Raw genomic sequence first — 341 nt, 5'->3', positions numbered from 1 at the left:
CTCATGGCAGAGGGGCTGGAATTGTGTGATCCTTGTGGTCCCTTCCAACCCTGACAGATTCTGATTTAGCAGAGGACTTAGTGTTGGCTTGGATGATCTTAAAGGTCTCTTCCAACCTAAAGGATTCCACAATTTTCCCTTCTTGTTCATCTGCCCAAACTAGCTGGCTCAACAGAGGTGCTGCTGCTGGTCCAGTTTTTCCTGTTTGAGTAATTGCTGTTAATTTAGACATTAATCAGTGTGGCTAATGCCTTCCTAGAAGGGGGGAACTCTCCTGGAACACATCCTGAAGGGTCCTGGGGCTGTGCTGCAGGAACCCATTTGCGGCCGGGTTGGTGCAG

This window comes from Merops nubicus, unplaced genomic scaffold, assembly GCF_000691845.1.
Source record: "Merops nubicus isolate BGI_N331 unplaced genomic scaffold, ASM69184v1 scaffold20562, whole genome shotgun sequence".
Classification (NCBI taxonomy): domain Eukaryota; kingdom Metazoa; phylum Chordata; class Aves; order Coraciiformes; family Meropidae; genus Merops; species Merops nubicus.
The sequence above is the reverse complement of the archived record's forward strand: the minus strand, read 5'-3'. Positions refer to the sequence as shown.